Here is a 22,765-nt window from a genome sequence, read left to right on the forward strand (position 1 = left end):
TGATGATTGTTTACCAAATCACTATTATTAATACATATATTTGCTTACATGTTCATAGGGAAAATATGGGCATATATACATGAAACTGTAAATGATGGTTATCTTCTTGGCATGAGGTTACAGGAAAGGGTAGAGTTTTACACTCTTTCCTGCAGTGGTGTCACGGGATCTTTAGGGTGTTTCTTTTCTAGCTGGAAAGTTCTGTGGCTAGTGGTGCCTTTGCCCAAGTTTTTACTCAGGCCTGCTGGGCTTGTTCCACCCTCTTGGCTTGGCAGGCTTCTCTCAGCTCGTGCTATTGGCCCAAATCTCATGCCCGCCAAGAGTGAGCCAGGCGCAGAGCAGTGAGGAGTTTGAGAGTGAGCATGGGCTCCAAACACTGTGCACAGCCAGGCACACTGGTGGATGCAGCAGGGCAGGCAGCTCCAGGCACCAGCATGGGTGCCGGCTCCCTCTGAGGCTGAGGTTGGACCAGGTGTACTGCAAGCAGCTTCCACAGCTGGCACTGGGGAATGTGGTGGTGCCCGGAAGCTTGGAGATGCCAGGAACCACAGAGCCCTAGAGAGGTTGTCACAGGAGCTGCCTTGTTCAGGGAGCTCCTAGGTCTGGGTTCCCCAAAGGGCTGCAGCTCTTCTCCCCTCTCCTTCTTGTCACCCACATTGAGGCGAGTAAGGGGCATGTTTCAGCCCTATTTGTGTTACAGCTCTTTTAGCCCTGCCATTTGGCAGGTCCCAAGTTCTTGTCCTGCGTCCAGGAAGAATGAAGTATGTGGATAAGTGGAGAGTGAGTAAGATGATGAGGAGCTTTACTGAGCAACAGAACAGCTCAGAGGAGACCCACAGTGGATAGGTCCTTTCTGCAGGTGGGGTGTCCTGATGAATGTCCAGCTTTCAGCAGAGGAGACCCTGGAGTGGGTAGCTCCTCTCCACAGCTGGTCATCCATCTCTCCTCCTCTCCTGGAGTCTGGCTGAGTTCAGGGCTTTTATTGGCTTCAGAGGGGAAGAAGTACGTGCTGATTGGTCCATGGGTGGCCATAAGTAGGCCTGGAAAAAGCACCATAAGTTCCCACTCTGGTCCATGGGACTGGCATCCCTCCCCTTAGGCTTTCAGGCTTTCCAGGGCTTGAAGCAGAGCTTCATCAAGGACCTGCCCCCTTCCACTCCCAGGAGCCTGTCTGCCTCCTGCCGCTATTCATGGCACCTATGCTGTTCCTATCAAAGGGTGCCTGCAGGCCAGCATGGGTTGCCCTTAGCACCACCTCGGCCTCCTTCCTGTGCTCGTCACCCCCCAAAGTCCAGAGGGGGCTGAAGTGGCAAGGGACTGGTGCATCAGTGCTGCTCTGGGTGTGCACACATCTGGCTGGGCTGCAACAGTGCCTGGCTCAGCCCCAACCTTGCTCCGAGATCAGAGTGGGTGCTAGGAGCAGGGAGAGGCCAGGCAGTGGGAGCAGACACTTCTGAGCCTGCAAGGGTAGGGGTTCCTTTCCAGGCCCCTGAGAGTGCAGAGATGCCTGGGTCCACAGCTGTGGCTTGGCAACTGCAGCTGTGCCTGGGAAGGCGGGACTCCTGCCTGTTCCTGGCCCCCAAGAGCACAGGGACGCCCAGGTCTGCAGACACGGCTGGGCAGCCACAGCTGCACCCAGGGAATGTGAAGCTCCTGCCCTGCCAACTCATAAGGAGGTGGGGCTTCCACCTGTTCCTGGCTCCTGTCGGCTCTGTGGAGCACCCAGCCCCAGCTACACCTCCCACAGTGCAGCCAGCATCATGGCAGCAGCCACTCTAGATGGGTCACTGCTGCCATTGCTGGCACATTTTTGCAGCTTTTATTGCATTAAACTAAAGATACTTCTATTTTGAAAATAGGCAGAAGAGAGGAAAGGAGGAAGAAAGAGAAAGTCAAGTTCTGAGTTTTCAAGGAAAAAGGGGAAATTATCTCTTCCCATTAAACTTTACTTGAATCTTGACACCACCTGTGACTACGATGTCTCTTCGTACAGCTGAACTGATTGACTTATGACACGTTCTTACTCAGCTCCACCTCACTCCTTCCAGCCTATTCTCCATACATCTCTCCATAATTTAAAATGTAAACCATATCACATTACTCCTTTGTCTAAAACCTCCAGTGACTTCCACTGCACTTAGCTAAAATCCAAATTTTTCATCTGAAGGTTTTGCATGATCCAGCTTGCTAAATGTCTCTGTCTCACTCACCTCTATGTCCTCATAGCCTATACAGTACCTAGGCTAAAGTAGATGCTCAACAACTGTTGGTGAATTAAAGAATGAATGAGTGAATGAATATCCCTTTCAGAGCTTGAAATGTATGTGTTGTTTAATTTCTTTCCAAAATGGACAACTGGTCTTTTCTACTGGTGTTCATGAGACTCCAGGGGGCATATTCATTTCCTAGATTGTATCCTCTCCTAGTTGGACAGTTCTGATTTTTCACGGATCCGTAAAATCCAGCTAAGCTCTTCTCTGACACTAAGGTGAAGTGGCTATTAGGCAGTGCAGTGAGGAATGGACGGACTCTGCCCAAGTCTCAGGTTATCTGCCTTTCTAACTGGCTCAATGGTTTTCCAGATATTTTTGCTCAGGAATCACTCTGTCAGAACAAGGGAAGGACCCCGCGTGTCCATTCTCCTTCACCTTCCATCTATGCTGGTTTGTACATGAAAAATAAAATTATCTGCAATGAATTTTAAAACTGTCTTCCGCAAGACCAGCTTGGCCAACATGGCGAAACCCTGTTTCTACTAAAAAATACAAAAACTACAGGTGGTGGGCACCTGTAGTCCCAGCTACTTGGGAGGCTGAGGCAGGAAGAATTACTTGAACCTGGGAGGTGGAGTTTGCAGTGATGCAGTGAGCCGAGATTGCACCACTGCACTCCAGCCTGGGTGACAGAGCAAAACTCTGTCTCAAAAACACAAAACAAAACAAAACAAAAAAACTGCCTTCTGATATGCCACCAACAAGATATTCACATTGTTTCCTTTTCGTAGAATGTTGGAAGATATGAAATTAAAACTGGGATTTTCTAAGTAGTATCTGGAGTAAAAGCAAAAAATGTTCTTGCTTCAAGATTTCCATTTGTGGTGTCATTCACAAGAGAAATTTCCCCTTTTTGAAAAGTATTGGCTCTGATCCTATAACAAAATTACTTTCAAGAAGTAGACTGTGTACTATATGAGGTGAATTAATTTTTACAGTGATGGAAATCAGCTCTTACAGGGCACCAGGGTATCGTTTAGTACATTGGAAGAGGTAATTTTCTGAAGAGTGGTTTATTTATTGTCCACTAAGCTGAGCATTGAGGAGCAGATGCAGTGACTGGTGCACATCCCCCACCGAGTGTGCATGGAAAAACCGCCTAAATCACACATTGCACGTGGAGAATGCGGATGTCTCCAAAGGCTCCTTTACAGTAGAAGGAATTCTTTCCATGGTTTTCTAGTCTGCTGAACTAGAGGGAAGAAAGTTAGGAGGAAGAACAGGAAAGCTGCCGAAGTGTGTCCTTAGCAGAATGAGTGGTTATTTATCTTTACCACCTCATGAATTTTTATTTCAAGGTTTAAAATTTTCCACAATTTACTGAAGTAGAAAAAGAATAGAGCTCTATTGGGTTAAGCAAAGTAAACCCAAAGATATATAGAAACTTCAAGGAATTGATGGTTTAACCAGGTTTTGGAGTGGCATTGGTGCTGGACATTGTGGCCTTTATGTAATGTTGTTGGAAGTGGCTCTTTCTCGTTTTTTTTTTTTTTTTTTTTTTGGAAGCAGAGTCTTGCTCTGTTGCTGAGGCTAAAGTACAGTGGCACAATCTTGGCTCACTGCAGCCTCCCCCTCCCAGGTTCAAGTGATTCTCACGCCTCAGCCTCCCGAGTAGCTGAGACTACAGGCATGTGCCACCACCCCTGGCTAATTTTTGTATTTTTAGTAGAGATGAGGTTTCACCATGTTGGTCAGGCTGGTCTCGAACTCCTGACCTCTGGTGATCCGCCTGCCTCAGCCTCCCAAAGTGCTGGGATTACAGGCATGAGCCACCGTGCCTGGGCTTTCTGTTCTTTTAATTACAAAAAAAGGACTGATCATTCGTTACCTATAATGCAGAGGACACTTGAGAGGTCTGTTCATTTACAAAGGAAAGATGATAGTAAGTGTGGCGTCTCTCTAATTCTGACCTCTGTGTCTTTGTCTTTCATATGTTGCAACACCAAAGTCATCTAGAGGGCAGTTAGCTCTTAAAAAACAGAGCAATTTTAGTGAGCTTAGTAGAAACAATTGTTATAAAAACAGGGAGGGAGACAGTTTATGGAGCCAGAAGTGTCTCTTTTAACAATGTAAATTCTCTTGTGGAAACAACCAGCCAGATACCAATGACTTTTGCTGCTCAGCAGATGCTGTGGTGGATCCCACGCTGCTGAGTGTCAGCTTCACGTATCAGTTGGAGTGAGCAGTCAGTGCTGTGATGTCAAAGGGATGCTCCCAGAGCTATTCTAGAGAGTCAGAAAGCTGACTTCTCTGGAAAAAGTCACATCAGGACCCAGAGCAAGGAAACAGGTACCAGAATATCTGAGCTCCAAGGTAGCTTAAGCAGATTTTATGAGTACTTCTTTTTTTTCTTGCTACTGTTTTAACTGGGTTTAGGGCTTTTCCCTGGAGTGCCCATCTTAAAGATGGGGGTGCTGAGCCTAGAAAATTGAGAAAGGGATATCTGATTCATTCTGTTGAGGGCCTATGGCTCTTAGGCTCAAGAGAAACCAAAGGCGCAGCAGACATTCTAGCCTCATCATCTCCTTTGATGAGTAGTTCCTGGTAACTCTGTCTGCTGAGCCCACTTCTTAACCCTTGTGATCTCTTGAGGAAGTATATCATGACTATCACTGAACTGCCTCCTATTGGCTACTCCTATCCCTCCAGATTTCTACACTTCACATATTAACTTACCTCAGCAAGTATCAGAATTTCATACAATATCCACTATGGTACGTCTCATTAGAGGTACAAATATACTCAGTAAATCGTGGGAGAGCATAAGCAGAAAAACTGGGAGGATCTGGGAAATTATCTTGGGACAAAGGTGAAGACAGATTTTTTGCTAAAAAACCTAAAAAATATTGTTTTAGCTTGAAACTATTCTAATGCTAATTTGCATTCTAATCCTTCATATAACTGTGTTTAATTACCAAAAAAATAATGTTTTCTACAGAAAGTTTGAGAGAAATGAATAATCCGGGAAGATGCTCCATGCTTATCCCTAATGCCTGAACTCTTGACACTCTTGCACACCCTCTGGGGCACACCTGCCTATCTGAGAAACATGGATGTGCTTATAGTCTTCATTGCTCTGGCTGTGTTTTATCCCATGTAGTCTTTCACAGGTCTAGATAAAAGAATGCAGAATTGCAATGACTGTATAAACACCAGGCACGTACAGTGTCTGCAGTGTCTCGTCCCTCCCTATCTAGGTAAGAGGAGGAAAGAGGATCAGTGACACCAATGGAGATTTAAACCTTCCATGGTCTCCACGCCTGTAATCCCAGCACTTTGGGAGGCCAGGGCGGGCGGATCACGAGGTCAGGAGATCGAGACCATCCTGGCTAACATGGTGAAACCCCGTCTCTACTGAAAAAATACAAAAAATTAGGCAGGCGCGATGGCGGGCGCCTGTAGTCCCAGCTACTCGGGAGGCTGAGGCAGGAGAATGGCGGGAACCCAGGAGGCGGAGCTTGCAGTGAGCCGAGATAGCGCCACTGCACTCCAGCCTGGGTGAGAGAGCAAGACTCCGTCTCAAAAAAAAAAAAAACCTTTCACGGTCTCCCCCAGCTCCAGTAGAACCCACATATTCTATTCTACCTTGTGTAGAAACGATACCAAAGGAGAACTTTCTCACAGAAAAAATGAGGAGAGGAGTAAAGATTGATTATATAGTGTTTTTGCAGCTTCCTGAACTTCTCAGTGGCAGCCTATAAATATAATCTACACTGACTGTATATAAGACTTTAAATTTCTTTTTTTAAAAAGTCTATATTTTATTTTATTTTATTATTATTTTTTATTATTATACTTTCAGTTTTAGGGTACATGTGCACAATGTGCAGGTTAGTTACATATGTATACATGTGCCATGCTGGTGCGCTGCACCCACTAACTCGTCATCTAGCATTAGGTATATCTCCCAATGCTATCCCTCCCCCCTCCCCCCACCCCACAACAGGCCCCAGAGTGTGATGTTCCCCTTGCTGTGTCCATGTGTTCTCATTGTTCAATTCCCACCTATGAGTGAGAATATGCGGCGTTTGGTTTTTTGTTCTTGTGATAGTTTACTGAGAATGATGATTTCCAATTTCATCCATGTCCCTACAAAGGACATGAACTCATCATTTTTTATGGCTGCATAGTATTCCATGGTGTATATGTGCCACATTTTCTTAATCCAGTCTATCATTGTTGGACATTTGGGTTGGTTCCAAGTCTTTGCTATTGTGAATAATGCCGCAATAAACATACGTGTGCATGTGTCTTTATAGCAGCATGATTTATAGTCCTTTAGGTATATACCCAATAATGGGATGGCTGGGTCAAATGGTATTTCTAGTTGTAGATCCCTGAGGAATCGCCACACTGACTTCCACAATGGTTGAACTAGTTTACAGTCCCACCAACAGTGTAAAAGTGTTCCTATTTCTCCACATCCTCTCCAGCACCTGTTGTTTCCTGACTTTTTAATGATTGCCATTCTAACTGGTGTGAGATGGTATCTCATTGTGGTTTTAATTTGCATTTCTCTGATGGCCAGTGATGGTGAGCATTTTTTCATGTGTTTTTTGACTGCATAAATGTGTTCTTTTGAGAAGTGTCTGTTCATATCCTTTGCCCACTTTTTGATGGGGTTGTTTGTTTTTTTCTTGTAAATTTGTTGGAGTTCATTGTAGATTCTGGATATTAGCCCTTTGTCAGATAAGTAGGTTGCGAAAATTTTCTCCCATTTTGTAGGTTGCCTGTTCACTCTGATGGTAGTTTCTTTTGCTGTGCAGAAGCTCTTTAGTTTAATTAGATCCCATTTGTCAAGTTTGGCTTTTGTTGCCATTGCTAAGACTTTAAATTTCATAATGAAAATCAATTTAAGCCAATTGTGTTGAAAGTTTTATACAGTTGCACCATTTCCTCAATATAGTTTATATCCAAAGCTTTCATAGTTTAATGTTGTTTTGGGTTATTTCCATAAAGTTATAATTTTTATATCCCATTAAAAAACATATATGCATGTTTATGATGTTCCAATACAGAAACTAATTATGATTAATGAGAAGTGTTACAAGTCATATAGTTCTCTTCATTCAACTTTTTAATAAAAGAAAGAAAAAAATATGCTTGGTATTATTTCCTGTGAATAGAGAAATGCAGAAAATTTATGCCAATATGCCTATTTTTACAACATTGTGTCTTGGGATACCCAGTAAGCTTCAATTATTACAGGTATTTTCATTTAAGAGTGTCTTTTTAATTAAATGACAGCAATCACAGTATTAAGAAAACCCAACCTTGCCAATACCAGCTTATGAATGAGCTCAATGATATGCAAGAGGTAAGTGGGGTCACTTCATTCCAGTATATAGTCGATTTGTGTTTTTTTTTTCCCAAAGAATAATTAGCATAGTATATAGATGCGCATTCACAGACACCATGAAAAAAGCACCAAACAATTGAGAGAACTGTTTTTTCCCCTAAGGCTGTATTGGCCTAAGCATGTATTTGCCAATATTTTATGCCCTCGTCATCCATCCACACTTTGCACAAGCAATTTCCTCTACTGAAATGCTTTTTCCAGTTGTCCTCATAGAAAACTCTCATTTAACATCTCTTATTTGCTTTCCCTGGCCCCTCTCCCTAGGCAGAAATGATTGTTCATTTCCCTATATATGTAATATTTCTAATACACTTTGAAATATTCCTAATACAGCTCTTTATTATAGTCCATTTTAGTTATTGGCTAATAGGCCTCTCCCCTAAGCAGGAACTTAATGAAGACAAAGGCTTGTTTAGTCATATTTTTTCTTGCTTTTTTTATGTGCCTTGTTATTTTTTATTGCATGTCAGACACTGTGTATAAAATAACAAACAGAAGAGACTGCACTCAATAGTATTAACACCTAGAAATGAACACACTTCTTGTTCTGTGAGGCCATTATTGTAGGTGGTTGACTCAGTCTAGTCTGTAGTTATGTTGGGCCTGGGTTTTGTTATTATAATTAATCTTTGTGTTTCTTGGACTTCAAATTCTTCCAGCAGTGGGCTACTCTTACCTTGTGCTCAGTGTGGGTCTGGGATGCTGAAGGCTATTTCCTAGTGTTTCTACTCCATCCTTATATTTCAGCAGCCCTTGCACACTGCAAGTGAAGGCAATCTATTGCTGGAAGAAGGGTAACTTCTTCCAGCAATAGATTGCCTTCACTTGTTACTAAGTACTCAGCCCATGTTAGGGCCAGTGGAGTGAGGAGTTCCTCAGTTCTCATGATCCATCCTCAGTCTCAGGAAGGTCCTGTGAGCCTGGACCTTGAGGGTAAGGCTTTCTCACCATTTCTGTTCCTTTTTCCCCTTCTCTTTACCATGGTAGCCAAAACTCAGGTAGGAGTTTTGTGGTCTTGGAGTAGCAGATGTCTTTTTGGTATCAGTGCAGGATTTTAGGTCCATGAGCATTTCCTACACCCCTCCACACATGACAGGAATTTTGCTTTTATTCTTCCCCCAAAATCATTGGATCTTTGGCTCTGCCATGGAACGGGAGGATTGCCTACCCTTCCCCTAGCAGCTTAAGGCTTTTTCTTCACATACAAGAAGCATCTGGGGAAGAGGAGGAGCTGTTGCATTGCCTCAAGTGGCAGCCAGTTACCTCCTGCATGGTTGTGCTATTGCCCCCAGACTTCTCCCTGGCCCTCAATCTTGTTCATAATCATGCAGTAGAGAGTTGCAGGTGTGTGTGAATCCTCCTCATGTCTGGGGCTCCTGATTTTTTTTAATTGTGATGCTAACACACACTCAGTCTTTAAGAATTCATAAAACATAAGCCACTTTCTTATTACCACATTTCCCCATATCCTGCCAACAGCAGAACAGTTTATGTAGCCCATCTTTCCTTGGAGGGAACTGCTGTCTTTGGAATTCAACTCACTTGGTTGCCTTGGGACTTTGGCTCTCTGATGGACTCCAGAAAATGTATAATTTTGTAGGTTATCTGCCTCTTTTTATGGTTAAGGTGAGAGTAATATTCTTTTGTGGCTTTCTACATATCAAGTGGAAGTGGAACTCCTTAAGTATAATCACTAACTGCCCCAGGGCCCAGCAGAAGGCTGGGGTATAGGAGATACTTCTTCAATTGTATTGAGCCACATTTATCCTCATGCAAAAAATCCACAATCACATTGCAGGGAAATAATTCAACATTTTTCTTTAACATTTCTCATCAGTTCTTCTAATGAGAGTAAAATTGTACATGAAAAAAAAATATATATTTTTTGAGACAGAGTCTCACTCTGTCACCCAGGCTGGAGTGCAGTGGCACAATCTCGGCTCACTGCAACCTCCTCCTCAACGGTTCAAGCGATTCTCCTCCCTCAGCCTCCCAAGTAGCTGGGACTACAGGCGCCTGCCACCACACCTGGCTAGAAAAATACTTTTTATTCTCTTGGCTTAACTTTATTTTTTTAGAGCTCAGAAATTAAATGGCAGCAAATTTTAAGCTTTATCCAATTATTTTTAATCCTTCAGTCATCCTAAGAAATTAACCTGTCACAAATAAACATATTGGGTCATTTTTAAGGCAAATCTGAGCTGATTCTTTTTACTTGTTGCCTGAAACAAAAATTCAGATAAAATAACTATGACAGCTTATGACAGAAGTACTATTGAACTATCTTTCTTGCCAATATTAAAAAGAAGAAAATTCTTTTAAAATGTGCAACTGAAAAAGTCACCTTATCCTGGCCCCCTGTGGAGATCCTGCTGGAGTAGTGAGCCGTGAGGCTGCTCACGGGGCTTTGCATATTGTCCTGCTGGTGTTTCTGGCTCATGATGGAGATGGGGGAAGGGAACAGCCTATTTGCAGTGTTGAAAAAAAATCGATTTTCATCTTCAAAAGATGAAACTACCAAGCAAGATATTGACTTAGAAATAAAGTGTTTCTTAAAGACTTCTCATATCCTATAAATGTCATACCCAAACCTAAGAGTTTGGTGATTTAAAGTTTACTGCTAATTTCAGACAAACATGCAGGTAGCTCTGCCTCAAAAAAACAAAAAAAAACTAGCTAATGTATGAGTTTATTGCAGATTTTGTTGCATCTACAACTAGTGTCAGAACCTTCAAAACCAGTCATATTTTTTGTTGATAGGCATAAACTTGATCCCTTTCTATTTATTTTCCATCCCGAGGTTTTATTCTTCTTTGTCTCATACATAAATGATTTCCAAGTTTTTATGACAAATTTCATATAACTAGGTTTGATATACTTTCAAATGCAGCTTTTGCAATATATAATATCCGTATCATCTGAACTTTAATAAGGAGTACGTTTTTAATCAGTTGGGGGAGATCTTTACTTCTTGTCTGGCCTTGAAGGCCCAATGCAGACTAGCTGATTGATGGTTGTTATCCCAACACACAAAGTAGACATGGACCAAGCAGGCAGCGGAGGAGGAGTGAATTCATCCACAAATCTTGTGGGGGTGGACTAGCCTCAGCAGGGCCTGGACTGACCTGGCTTTTTTTTTTTTTTTTGAGACCGAGTCTAGCTCTGTCACCCAGGTTATAGTACAGTGGCTCAATCTCAGCTCGCTGCAACCTCTGCTTCCTGGGTTCAAGCGATTCTCCTGCCTCAGCCTCCCAAGTAGCTGGGATTACAGGTGCCCACCACCATGCCCAGCTAATTTTTGTATTTTTAGTAGAAACAGGATTTCACCATGTTGGCCAGGCTGGTCTCGAACTCCTGACCTCAGGTGATCCACCTGCCTTGGCCTCCCAAAGTTCTGGGATTACAGGCATGAGCCACTGCCCCCAGCCTTACCTGTCTTTAAAAGGAGAACTTTATAGAATATTGAAGTGGCTGTTGTCTCATTGCCTGCTTCCTGGGAATATTATGTTGAAGTGAGTTTATCCTGACTTGAGGCATACATCTGGATACTATTTTAGGAAGAGAAAAAAGAGTGGCAGGACAAAAGGAGAAATGATGGGAGAGACTGAGATTACTATTTTTTAAAAAGGAGATTCAGCATTACCTGAAGGGGTTATTAACACTGTTGGATCAGACTAAGCTTTAAACTGGATAGGAATATAAAATGTTTTCCACCATTAACCCATTGAGCAGAGCTTGTGAGGCAAACAGATTAGCTGTAGATAAAATAACGAAATTACTTCTTTTCCTCTGAATATTAGTATGGCATTATGAGTTAAATTTACAACCCTACAACACATATTTGAGAAACTACTATTGCTAGAAACTGCAAGAAATAAAAGAGAATTTGGTTTCTGCTTCAATGAGGCTGTTCACAAATGGAAAATTATCTGAAATTATCTTCTGTCCCCTAACTACCACCCACCCCCGTTCCTCCTTACTTCTGCATCCATTTTTTCTTGCCTTGGTAAATATCACTTACATGGAGAATATAGGGAATATTTTTGAATAACCACAGTAATAATAAATGCTTTCTTTGCACCAGACATTGTACATGCAATTTACGTATATTATTTTATTCCTTATGATAATCCTGCAAAAAAGCAGTTTTCAGACTTGTAAAGATTTTATAGTTGCTTATACGGAGACCCAGGAAGATCAAGTCATGCTCCATTTCAGATGAGGTTTCAGAGGCAGTCTGTATGCCAGGCCTGCCTGGGGCCCAGGCCCAGGCCCAGGTCCAGGTCCAGGCCCAGGCCCCGGCCCTCACATTTTGCAAAGCTGTTGTTTGACTTTAGTCATCTCCTACTTTTATAGGGTGTGGGGGTTAAGAGCAAGGACTTTGTGGCTCAATACTCTGGATTTGAATGTTCACTCTACTGTGGCTAGAGCTTTATCTTTGGTGCATGACCTAACCTCTCCTTCCCAAGAACCTTCACCTATAAAATGGGATAATAGCAGTACATGTGACATAAAGTCATCATAAGGATTCCAAGAAAGAGGTGGGCAGAGAGCTTACGGCAGCACCTGGCTTGTTACAATCGCTGTATAACAGCTCCATGCTATTATTTCATATTTATAATTAATTTTCAGATCTGCCTTACTTCTTCTGTCATTTCCTTTCACTTAGACTTTGCTAGTAGCCTCTCAGTTGGCCTCCATAATTCCAGCCTCACCTCTCTGCAGACTTTCCTTGACATAACTAAAAACTAGCATTTCTAAAATTCAGAATGGATCATGTCATGCCCTTGCTGAAAGCCTTTTAACTTTCAGGCCCAAATACAAAGTCCTTAATGGAGTATCCTGTGTCCCCCATAACCTGTCCCCTGCCTACCAATTAAGTTTTATTTCTCTCCACTTGCCCTTACACATACTGTGTTCCAACCACAGGGAATCATTTCCATTTCCTGAACAGATCATGCAGTTGCACAAACTGTTCCCTCTGTCCAGAATGCCTTTGCTGGCCCAATTTGCTTGACAAACTCCTATGCATTCCTCAAAGCCAGGAGCAGCAACATTTCCTCCTCCAAGGAGTCTTTCTTATATCCCTATATGCTCTAAGAAGGGTGCCCTTTCTAGTTGCCTGTATAATGTTTTGAATGTACCTGGGTCATAGCCCTTACCACATGGCATTGAAGCTAATTGTCTGGTAGTGTTTTCCCACTAAATTTGTAGGTTCCTAGGAGCAATTGTATTGCCTTATTCTTCGTTTTTTTCAGGGTTCAGCACAAGGGAGGCACTCAATAAGTTATTAGTCAATGAATGTGGAGAGTAAACATGGTTTCCTGGTGTATCTTTAGAATCTCAGTAGAGAAAGTCATTTCTTCCTGGATGATTTTCAACAACAGGCCACTAGAGACTTAGGCATCTGGCTTTTTTTTTTTTTTTTTCCCAGATTGGTCTGCTGAAGACCCACCAGAGTCCCAAGGTGAAAACAACAATTATCCTCTGTTGGTTACTTCAGCTAATGACGGGAGTCATGTATGTTGGGTGCCTAAAAGCATCAGACAGCAATAAACTTAAAATGATACTACCTTTTTGTCCCAGAGTAGTCAATGATTAAATAACAAACTAATTGACCACATTCAACGTATAATAGGGAATCAGTGCATTATTTTGAAAACTGGGTAAATAGAAGTACAGAATCTAGCATTTCTCTTACCTTTTCTGTACAGACTGCACCAGGGGTAATCACCTAGTAGAGGAGGGTGATTGCCTCTTTATGAAAGTATTCCAATCAGTAAATGAAAATTAAATGATAAAATTTTAGTATCACTGTTTTGTAATTCTGATGAGTTAGTAGATCTAGTACTGAGTATCCAGAGTGCTAACTAACATCACAAAAACAGAGATAACCAGGCTGGGCCCAGCGGCTCACACCTGTAATCCCAGCACTTTGGGAGAACGAGGTGGGCAAATTGCTTGAGGTCAGGAGTTTGAGACCAGCCTGGCCAATATGGTGAAATCCTGTCTCTACAAAAAATCAGCCAGACACGGTCTTGCATGCGTGTAATCCCAGCTCTTCAGGAGGCTGAGGCACGAGAATTGCTTGAGCCTAGTAGGTGGAGGTTTCGGTGAGCTGAGATCACACCACTGCACTCCAGCCTGGGTGACAGAACAAGACTCCCTCTCAAAGAAGAAACAAACAAACAAACAAACCAGTTATCATTTGTCTCCTGAGGAATGAAGCACAGCAAAAACCTACGTTCTGGCCAAAGGGATTGGACCTGAGTCTGATCAAGCCTCTGGATCCCATTGCCAATTTGCAGAAAATTCAGAGGAACATAGAACCGCAGGCTGAGTGTGCAACCTGGGGAACACTCTACAGGACAAATGACCCAGGTTCTTCAATAGACAAACGAAAGAAAAGAAAGCAATAGAGGGAGTTGTAGATACAAGGAGACTTAACACATCAAATTTTAAAAAATAGGCCAGTCTAAACTGAAGTGTCCAGGAGTTTTTCTATATAAAACTCTAAAACACAAGGAAGTGATTTCTGTAAAAGTCAGGATTGTAGCAAAAGTTCTATTTTTCTGCATGATGGTTACAAAGTATTAGCTTTATAATAAACTCTTTATGCAGTTGTTCTGTGTGGCTTCTGTATCTATTTAATTTTGAAATAAATATGATAAAAGTGTTCTTTAAGAAAATGATTGTGCAAGGCTGTATTCTTCTGCTGGGTTGCAATAACAATATGCTACAAACTGGGTGGACTAAAACACAGAAGTTTATTTGTTCACAGTTCTGGAGGTGGGAAGTCAGAGATCATGGTGCCAGCAGGGTTGGTTTCTCCTGAGGCCTTTGTCCTTGGCTTGCTGACGGCAGCCCTCTTGCTGGGTCCTCACGTGGCCTTTGCTCTGTGTGCAAACATTCCTTGTGTCTTTTCCTCTTCTTATAAGGACACCAGTCATATTGGATTAGGGCCCCACCCATAGGACCTCACTTAGCGTTAATTACCTCCTTAAAGGTCCCATTTCCAAATAAAGTCACATTTGGGGCTAGGACTCAACATATGAATTTCGAGGTGACACAATTCAGCCCGTAACAAAAGCCAGTGTTTCCCTTAACTATTTTCACTACTGTCTAAGACAAGATTGACCTTGCAAAATATTAAAAAGTGCCCCAATGGAGGAATTTATTTATTTCCAACACATTCATTGGCTGCCCACTGTATGCCAGGAATTGTTACAGGTGCTGGAGATTCAATGATGAACAAAACAGGCAAAATTTCTCTCTTTATGAATCTCGAAATCTGGACAAGAAACAAAGAATAAACAAAATATGATGTATTTTAGGTGGTAATAGGTGCTAAGGAATGAAAAGTAGGAAAAGAAGAAAGCAGTGACAAGAAAGGGCTATGATTTTAGATGGAGCCGCCAAGGGAGGACTCAAAGAGAAGGCGAATGTGAGTAAAGATCTAAAGGAAGTGAAATTATGAACCATGTGGAAAGCTGGGAGAACATTTTAGGCAGTGGCAAAGGTTCTGAGAGGTGATGTGCCTGATGTGTTCAAGAAACAGCAAGGAGGCTGGGCGTGGCGGCTCATGCCTGTAATCCCAGCACTTTGGGAGGCTGAGGCGGGTGGATCACCTGAGGTCAGGAGTTCAAGACCCACCTGGCCAACATGGTGAAACCCTGTCTCTACTAAAAATACAGAAATTAGCCAGGTGTGATGGCGTGTGCCTGTAATCCCAGCTACTCGGGAGGCTGAGGCAGGAGAATTGCTTGAACCCAGGAGGTGGATGTTGCAGTGAGCCAAGATCATGCCATTGTACTCCAGCCTGGGTGACTCTGTCTCAAAAAAAAAAAAAAAAGAAAAGAAAAGAAAAGAAAAAAAGAAAAGGAAATGGGTAGGGCTACAGCAGAGTGAAAGAGAGGGAGAGAAAGATGATGATTTTGGGAAAGAGCCTTGGGGGCATGCCTTTGGCTTTCACTCTTGTTGAAATTGGAAGACATCAGAAGATTTTGAGCAAAGATATGAAATTCCCTGACTTACATTAACGGGATCACTTTGACTGATGTGTTGAGGGACTAAACACAGACTAAAGAGGGACAAGGATAAAAGTGGGGAGAACAGTATGGGGGTGCCTACAATAACCTCAACAACAAACAGAAGAGGCTTGGTCCAGTAAGATAAGCTGTAAGTGCTTGGATTCTGGATATTTTTGAAGGTTGAGCCAAATAGGAGAAATCAAGATACCCCAAGGTTTTTGTCCTAAAACTGCAAGGACAAAGGATGCCATTTCCAGAGGAGCAGGTTTGGGGAAGATTATCAGGAGTTCAGTTTGGGGTAGCTTGCATTTGGGATGTCTAACTTTGGACTTCGGAAGAACAATCTAGGAGATGTGGGCATGTTGATGATATTTAAAGCCATGAGATGAGATTACCTAGGATAAGCATATATAGACAATAGACAGGGTCCAAGAACTGAGCCCTAAGACATTCCAATGTTAGATGGGAGAGAACCAAAAAGAGGGGACAGAGAAAGGAGAAAGCAGAGACAACCAGGAGTTTTAAGGAAGGGGAGTGACTACAGTGTTCTGTGTTTTGGCACATAAATGAGAACTCTGAGTTGACCATTGGTGCTGGCAGTGTGTGGACCACTGGTGACTGATAAGAGCAGTTTTAATGGAGGTGGTGTTGGAAGCCTGGTCAGAGTAGACTCGAGAATATGAGAGGAGCAAAAATTGTCTGTTTAGAGGGATAGTAACAATGACAATAATAGGTAAATATTGAGCCTGTACTAAGTAGCAGGCATGGCTCTTCTGAGCACTTAAGTAACTCTTTCAGTCTTCACCATCACCTTATGAGGGAGATGTTATTATTATTCCCATTTTATAGATGATGAAACTGAGACACAAGAAAGGACAAGTGATTTGTTCTCCATCAAACAGCTGACAAGCAATGGAACCAGGTCCGAGCCCAGACATTTCACACCAGTGCCCAAGCTCCACCATCTCCCCATTTGAAGTTTAGGTTTAAAGTGATGTTTTTATGATGACAGTGTCACAGGTGAGTGATGCTGCATAACAGCATAGCCCATATCCAGGGCTGAAACATAGGTCAGTCAGAAGAACATAGAATGCAGAGAAAGTCTCGGAAGGTTAATATATATAGAAATGCTTCTGTATTCTTTATAACCTGTTAACTCAGAGAGGAATGCTCATGGGCTGCTGTGATGGAAAAAACTGACTTAATTTTCTTTAATAGCTATGGAAAACAATGCACAGCCATAAACTTTGAAAATCTATTTCCTTTATTGTATATTCTCTGTACTCTGTACCCTCTGTCTCCCTAAACTCTCCATTATTTAGTTTCCCAGTGAATAATCTACGTTTAAAATTACTGTTAACAGTTTACCCTCTCTTTTCTCTCTGGCCACTACAAAAAAAAAAAAAAAATCCTAAATGCAACCCTCCCTCCCTCCCTCCCTCCTTTCCTTCCTTCCTTCCATTCTTTTAGTCATCACTTTTTAGCTCCAATAGTAAAGCAACCAACAGAATTTAGAGTGGCTTGTCATTCATTCACTTTCTGTATTTGTGGAGCAAAGGTCTGTCAAAGGTGAGGAATTGTGTCAGCAGCATGTTAAGAGGCAAGACCTGTGCACTTATAAGTAAACATGTGGCTGCCAAGGAAACAGATTGACTACACTATTTCTAAAATTGTAGAAATTCTGAGGTTTGGAAGTAGAAAACAAGACTTCTGATGACTGGAAAACTCACACAACTAAATGATTTGTGGACTAATGGGAGTTTTCAATGAAAATGCAAAATCATAAAATATTACTATTAAATGGAGGACTGATGAAAAGCAATTACTGGGATGCAGTGTACTTTAAAAGAGGATTGGATTTCAGAAAAAGGACCATCAGCCAGCCAGCCAGCATCCCTCATTTTGCTTTGTCATTACAATTTCTAGGCCTTCTGAACAATTGCGTGACCCTTGAGAAAAGAATTAGTGATTGCAATCATAGCCTCCTAATCAAGCGTCTTGAAAGGAGTAATACTTGAAAATCTTCCTCATATACAGGGCATGCCAACTAGTTTTGCAATTTCTCTCCTATATTACTGCTATGATTTAGTGTTTTAGGTTTGCTAATAATTCTGTAATTTAATTAAATCAAATATGGAAGTTGAAATAGGGAAGCCAGTAATATAATCTGCAGAAAATAGGAGTTATTGGTTTAATTGCTGTTGCTTTATATAAAGCTTGAATTCTTACGTAAGTCTATGGGAAACACAAGAATTATGTCAAGGTGAGAGCTTGGCCTGCTCATACAGCTAGAAATGATGAGGCAGGAACATTGCATGTAACCCACTATGAAAAATGAATGTGATGTTATTTGGCTGAGTTTCAGATTTATTTTTGATGGCATGGGTCTTGTTTTCCCTGGTGTAATACTATTTTTTCAAGGGTATTTGTTTTTGGAATCTTGTTAGAGGATAGCTGGCTCTGACATAAACACCCCAACATCTTTCTCTTCTCCTGTGCTTGTAATCAGCCATTATCCAACAGAATCAGAAGAGTAATTTACAGGGATAAGCACCTGTTGTTAGAAGCAGTGTTTTAAATCAGACACAGAAAAAATTTAAGGCACAAATGAATTATTCACTCTAAATGATACACAGAACTGGTTGTAAATTGTAATTTAACAGGTTGTTTTTCTTGAAACATGCTAGGTCTGTTAACTCCTTCATTTAAGAAGGGACTGAGCACTACTGGAAGCTTTTGTGTATTTCGTTGGGTGTCAACTGATTCCATTTCATTCCTAGTTAGGTCTATCAGGCTGCCTACATTTTGACATTTCTAGCTTTTATTTCATTTATACTTGAAGCGAATTCACTTGAAAATGACAATATTTTTGTTTAAATACCTGAGGAAGTTTACCTTTTTCCTGGATTAGCATAAAGTAGGTCATAACAAAAGCATTAATAATTGAACAGCATCAAGTTTGAAGGGATGCCAAGGATTAAACAGCCAGGTTTCTTCTTTTTTCCAATGTAATGTTTGTTTAGTAACAGGATTTTACTTGGGTAGTGTATTTGTGTGATTTATAGTTTATTAATAGCAGTTTTTGGTTCTTTTACCCTTTTCTTTCCTGGAAGTGTGGGTTTTGTGTGCGTTTTCTGCACGGAGTACAGGTTTGCTGTGGTTTGGGGATTTGGAAATAACGGCATTGAAACAACTGGACTGAGACCACCATTCTAATTTCACTTCAGGCCTTTCTCACATCAGTGGTCAGAATGATTTTTTAGTCACTCCCGTCAGGACTTGAATCCAACTGTAGTCTCAGGGGTGAAAAGTCAAGGGGTAATCCATTTAGCCATCCAATTCTCCAGGTAGAACTTTGATAACCATTATAATTACTTTATTCTCTCCTCCCTTATCCAAGAATTGCTATACTAAATGTTATATCTGAATCCCCGCTATGATTCATGTTTTCTAGGATTTAAAATTATGGAAATTCTTCAGGCAGAAAATGGGCACATATGGTTATCACAGAAAAGCTGTTTTAAAGCCAGTTTTAAGCTTTAAAAGCTGAGATTTTTGCAGAGTTAAAACACTTGGCCTGTCCCTGCAGCTGGAAAAGCGCCATTCCCTCGGACAGTGTTAACTATGAGTTGAGTCAATTTCCAGTTCCTCAAAATTGGAACTAATCCTGTCCTGTTTTCTCTGTCCAAAATGGACAGGATCCGAAATAAGGAAAAATTAGGCCTTTCCATTTTATCTTAACTCATATTCACAACTAAAACTTTTGTTATTTTTCCCTATAACATAAGTTTTTCCTTATGACATAAAATGTTTATGTTGGGATAATTGGAGAACTCTATTAAGCATCATGATAGCTTATTTATGTAAGAGTGGATTTGGTCATAATTCCATCCCTTAAGTGGTGTTAGTTTTTATGTGTTGCATTTCTTTGTAAAATCATTATGAAGGTTCTGGAAGAAATGATTAGTGAGGAAGGATCATATTTTAAGGTCTGTGTTTCAGATTCCTGTAAAGTCTGTTGTTTTTTCTTTAGATTGAAAACTGACTTTACATTGACTCAGGGATCTAAGACAAAGCAGATAGTGTGTTTTTGCCTCTTTCTGTGAAGATGTCTGCTTTATGTATCCTTGCATTCACTATTAAGATTTAGAGACCCAGGCCGGGCGTGGTGGCTCACGCCTGTAATCCCAGCACTCTGGGAGACCGAGGCGGGTGGATCACGAGGTCAGAAGATTGAGACCATCCTGACTAACACAGTGAAACCCCGTCTCTACTAAAAATACAAAAAATAATCCGGGCGTGCTGGGTGCCTGTAGTCCCAGCTACTCGGGAGGCTGAGGCAGGAGAATGGCGTGAACCCGGGAGGCAGAGCTTGCAGTCAGCCGAGATCGTGCCACTGCACTCCAGCCTGGGCGGCAGAGCGAGACTCCATCTAAAAAAAAAAAAAAAAAAAAAAGATTTAGAACACAAATCAAATATCTGGATAATTAAATCCGTATTTAAAAGGCACACATAGATACTCAGTAAATGTTTTTTAAATGGATGAGAACTGCAAGTGAACTAATGGTATTTTAAGGTAAGGCACCTAGGCTGGAAGCGCTAATTTTATGACTTCTGCAAGGTATTGACTCTTAATTCCATCATGACTTGATATTGGCTGCCAAAATGATATATGTGCCTCATATCTTCTCACTAAACCACATAATTTTTGTTTTAAAAAGCCAGCACAATCAAGAGACAGACAATTATATGAAAAGCATTTATTGATGAGAGGAGTAATGTACAATAAAAGAGCTGGTTAAGTGTTTATGAAATGAAAGCCTGTTGTTTATTGAAAGATTCTTTTCTTCTTTTACTGGTTTCAGTTATTTGCAAGTTGACAAATTGTGATCAATACTCTGTTATTGGTCTGATAATTAATGGATGATGGCCTATCTCTATGAATGGTAAATGATGGGTGCTAATTAACATTTGTTTTGATTACTTGGTATTTAGTTGTCAAAGGCAGCTATTATAATGGCATAGGATGTTAGAAGAGGGTTTTTTGTTGTGGCTTTGATTGTTATCGGAAATGACTTTTTTGTGTGTGAAGAGATGCCTGATTCCTATTACTGCTCACTGTAATAGAACTATGGTAGTCTGAGAACTCATCTAAAAGCCCTAAGTATTACTAATGAATTGAAACTGTGACCTCTCAGCTTCAAGAGAGAGAGGGAAAGGATCTGTAATCAAGGGTGGAGATGGTGAGATTTCTGAATAGGAACTAAATGTGCTAAATGTAATTGATTGATATATCTCTGATTTAATCAAAATTTAAGGAATAGTATGAAGTTTTTAAAGTTTCAGAGATCGTGTCATCTATTTTACTATTTTTTTTTTTACATCAGTCTATTCTTTTCCATTCAAGGAGGGAGTTTCACTGGGATTTTAAGACAGGCAGTTATCCGTCTATTCTTTTCCATTCAAGGAGGGAGTTTCACTGGGATTTTAAGACAGGCACTTATCTGTAAATCCAGAGTCACCATTGTAGACTTGATGTATGTTTTAGAAAAATCAGATAGTTGACGTGTTTTTCAAGTTTGAAACTTCCTTATTTGTTTTCATATGTTCAAGGAGTACTACAATTAATTGGAAAGTGTGTCAACTCTGGATTTAGACAGGCTTGGCTTCAAATCCTAGCTTCAAAACCTGCTCTTTCTCAGTGCAACCTTGAGCATCATTTTAAAGGCTCCTTTCTCATCTGTAAAATGTGACTAATATTATATGTCTAGGTGGGTAGCTGTGAGGATTCATGAGATCATGTGTATTAAGGTCCTACCATAATACTTGGCACAGTTAAGAGACTGGAGGCAGGTTGGCTGTCTCCAAATCTAGGCTGTGCCGCCTGCTAGCAGTGTGACATCAGGCAGATTATGCAATGTTTGTGTGTCTCTGTTTCCTCATCAGTAAAGTGAAGATAGTAGTATTATCAATCTCATTCAGTGTTGTTGCACAGACTAAGCGAGTTGATAATGTAAGGTACAAAGAACGATGCCTGCCACATAGTATGTGTTATGTGTGAAGTGTTTGCTGTAATTAGTAGTATAATGATAATAAGTTCTCAAGAAAGCATAGCCATTTTACATCCTTTAATTCTTTTCTTTAAAATACTGTCAAAACTTTCTCCCTAATTTGATATTTAATGTTTGAAATATCATAAATCGAGAAAAGTCTTGCTTTCCATAATGATAATTTGTACAATTATATATAACTTATACAGATAATTTACACAGACTACATTCATTGAACAGCTACTAAGTGCAGTGTAACTCAGGAGAGTGAACATATGGACTTAGATGGGCACAGGGAAGCAAGAGATTACTATATACATGTACCAACTATTTACATAGACTTTCTTGAGAGCATGTTCTGATGGGCTTGGGCATTGGGGATGATGTTCACAAGGCCATTTCAGATAGGCTGAAATTTTGATATTTTGACCAAGGAAAACCTAAGTATATTATATTCAAAAATGAATCTTTAAGCATGTATCTTAGCATTTAGTCTCAAAACTGGATTTCTCTTCTGTGACTTAGTTTTCATTCTTCAAGGGGCCATGATTTCCCTTGAAGATGCCAATTTTAATCTGGGGCTTGTTCTTAAACTCGTTGATTTAATATTGCTAACAGATAAATACTAGATGTGTTTGGAGGTATTTATATTTATTCATATTAACTACAGAATACATACCAGCCTTATTTGGGTTTTGACTTCTTTATGATTATAGTAGTGTTATTGAAAAACAAAGATAAATCAACATTTCAGTACAAATGAAAATGAGGAGATTGATTTATGATTGGGTTAACTTTGCAATGCATGTATATTATGTACATGCATATTATGTATATTATGTACATTATAGTGTATTATATGTTACATATGTGTTATACAATACATACATATATAGTAATGTATTTTTTTCATCAAGTTTTTTTATAATTGACAGCATGTCCCTCCCATCCTCGGGAAGGGTGAGTTTTCAGTTCCCCCTTCACCGTGCTTTTTCACTATGATTTCACCGGGCAACACTTAATTAAACTTCATTTCCTCTTTTTACGCTCCAG

At 40.8% G+C, this 22,765-nt stretch overlaps 1 protein-coding gene and 1 long non-coding RNA gene across 2 annotated transcripts in view; both read left to right on the top strand.

Moving 5' to 3' along the window:
- The window catches only part of SAMD5 (sterile alpha motif domain containing 5), a 440,768-nt gene that overhangs the window by 204,917 nt on the left and 213,086 nt on the right, over nt 1-22,765 (top strand). The gene's annotated exons all lie outside the window — the stretch shown is intronic.
- LOC129144337 (uncharacterized) overlaps nt 1-22,765 on the top strand; it is a 115,466-nt gene that overhangs the window by 63,789 nt on the left and 28,912 nt on the right. The gene's annotated exons all lie outside the window — the stretch shown is intronic.

This window comes from Pan troglodytes, chromosome 5 (genome assembly GCF_028858775.2).
Source record: "Pan troglodytes isolate AG18354 chromosome 5, NHGRI_mPanTro3-v2.0_pri, whole genome shotgun sequence".
Classification (NCBI taxonomy): domain Eukaryota; kingdom Metazoa; phylum Chordata; class Mammalia; order Primates; family Hominidae; genus Pan; species Pan troglodytes.